This window comes from Equus caballus, chromosome 30 (assembly GCF_041296265.1).
Source record: "Equus caballus isolate H_3958 breed thoroughbred chromosome 30, TB-T2T, whole genome shotgun sequence".
In the NCBI taxonomy this organism is placed as follows: Eukaryota; Metazoa; Chordata; class Mammalia; order Perissodactyla; family Equidae; genus Equus; species Equus caballus.
In genome coordinates, this window is record NC_091713.1 from 5,906,366 (window position 1) to 5,908,697 (window position 2,332).

General features: G+C 42.0%; 1 pseudogene; it reads left to right on the forward strand.

Moving 5' to 3' along the window:
- The first annotated feature begins 690 nt into the window (after nt 1–690).
- On the forward strand, nt 691–1,630 carry LOC138921515 (olfactory receptor 4C3D-like; annotated as a pseudogene).
- The last annotated feature ends 702 nt before the right edge of the window (nt 1,631–2,332 follow it).

Consider the following 2,332-nt stretch of genomic DNA (forward strand, 5'->3'; position numbering starts at 1 on the left):
GGGAATGACTTTTACCTTACAAAATCTATCTGAGAGTTGCGATTTGTAAGCTCACAGACACAGAGGAGGGTTTGGAAGCACAGCACATCAAAATAACTAAGCAAAGTCACAAAGTTGGAGGGAGCCAGCCCCATGGCCAAGTGGTTAAAATTCCACGCATTCTACTTTGGAGGCCTGTGTTCTCAGGTTCAGATCCCAAGTGCGGAGGTTTTCCATTCATTTGCCATGCTCTGGAGGCACCCCACATACATAATAGAGGAAGATCAGCACAGACGTTAGCTCAGGGCTAATCTTCCTCAAGGGAAAAAAAAATAGAGGAGAATTCACAACGGATGTTAGCTGAGGGCAAAACTTCCTCACACAAAAAAAGGTCATAGAGTTGGAACCAGGAAAATCTAGATGTCAGATATATAGTATTTTCTCAGTAAACCACACGTCAAATGTTACCCTATAGAAGTTTTATAGGTGGCAGGTACTAGGTGTCTGAAGAAATTGAAAGCAACATGGAGGTAATGAGGAAGAATTGAAACAATTACTGGGGCAAAGAGTGCCAAGGACATGCTCCATGTTTACAGTGACTACTCTATTTTTGTACTGTGAAATACAGACTACAACCCCTTCATGATTATTAGGGATTTTTTCTTATCCCTTTGTAGGTAATGTAGGCGGCAGGAAGGTGTTACTTCCTGAATGGATCACCTCACACCTCCCAACAATATGACTGAATTTATTCTCTTAGGACTCACACAGAATCCAGACTTGCAGAAAATACTCTTCATTGTCTTTTTGTTCATTTTTCTATTTACTGTGCTGGCCCATTTGCTCATTGTCGTCACCATCTCCCTCAGCATCACACTTTCAGCTCCCATGTACTTCTCTCTTACTTACTTGTCCTTTATAGACACCTCCTATCCCTCTGTCACCACTCCCAAGATGAACATCCACCGGCTGTGCCAGAGAAGAACCATTTTCTTCATGGGCTGCCTGATTCAGCATTTTGTAGAGCACTTTCTTGGAGGATCAGAGATCATCCTCCTCATTGTCGTGGTCTATGATAGCTATGTGACCATCTGCAGGCCTCTGTACCACATGACCTCGTGCAACAGGGGCTGTTCCACCTCCTGGTGGTAGTGGCCTAGATCAGGGGGATCCTGCACCCTACTGTGCAGATTCTTTTCATGCTTGACTTGCCCTTCTGTGGTCCCAATGTCATTGACCACTTCATGTGCAATCTCTCCCCACTGCTGAAACTTGCCTGCAGGGACTACTACAGGCTTGGAATGGTTGTGGTAACCAACAGTGGGGCCATGTGCTTGCTTATTTTTTCCATGCTGCTCATCTCTTTCATAGCCATCCTGACCTCCCTCAGGTCCTATGGCTCCAAAGGATGATGCAAATACCTCCCACCTTGTGGCTCCCACTTAACTGTAGCTGTACTCTTTCTGTGCCTTGGATATTCACCTGCATGTGTCCTGTGGCCACCTACTCTGTGGTCAAGTTAGTGACTGTATTCTTTGCAATCCTCATTTCCATATTAAATCCTATCATTTACAGAATGAGAAACACGGAGGTAAAACATGACATAAAGGGAGACAAGTACCATATGATTACACTCATTTGTGGAAGGTAATCAAACACATACATAACAAGAACAGAGTAGTGATTACTAGAGGAGTGGGGAATGAGGGAGGGTGAAAGGGGTAAAGGGGCACACATGTATGGTGATGTATAAAAACTAGACTATTGGTGGTGAATATGATGCAGCCAATAAAGAAAATGAAATATAATAATGTACACCTGTAACTTACATAAGGTTATAAGCCAATATATGCCCAACAAAATAAATTTAAAAAAAACAGAGAGAGGCAAAGGGAGAATTGATGATAGAAGGAAAAAGAAATGTGACAACAGCAGCAGAAGGAGAACATGTGATGTGATGTTGGGCTATGAGCCAAGAATGCAGATGGCATTTAAAAGGTGGAAAAGGTAAGGAAAGGAATTCTTTCCCCGAGGCTTCAGAATAATCAGCTCTGTCAATCTCTTGGTTTTAGCCCCATAAGACTCACTTCTGATTTCTGAAGAGAACTATAAGAGAATAAATTTGTATTGTTTTAAGGCAAAAAAAAAAATGCCCCAAGGATTTTGTTGAAGATGAGAATAACTTATGCTGTTCACTCCAAGAAGGTGATGATGTATATAAATAGGGAGGATTATATCTGTCATGAACTGTGCAAGAAAATCAACAAATTTTAAAGATCACTGACAGAAAAAGAAGTCCCAGATACTAATGTTCATTGAGTAATTAATAGTGGCCAAGCCCTCTGACAGGTGC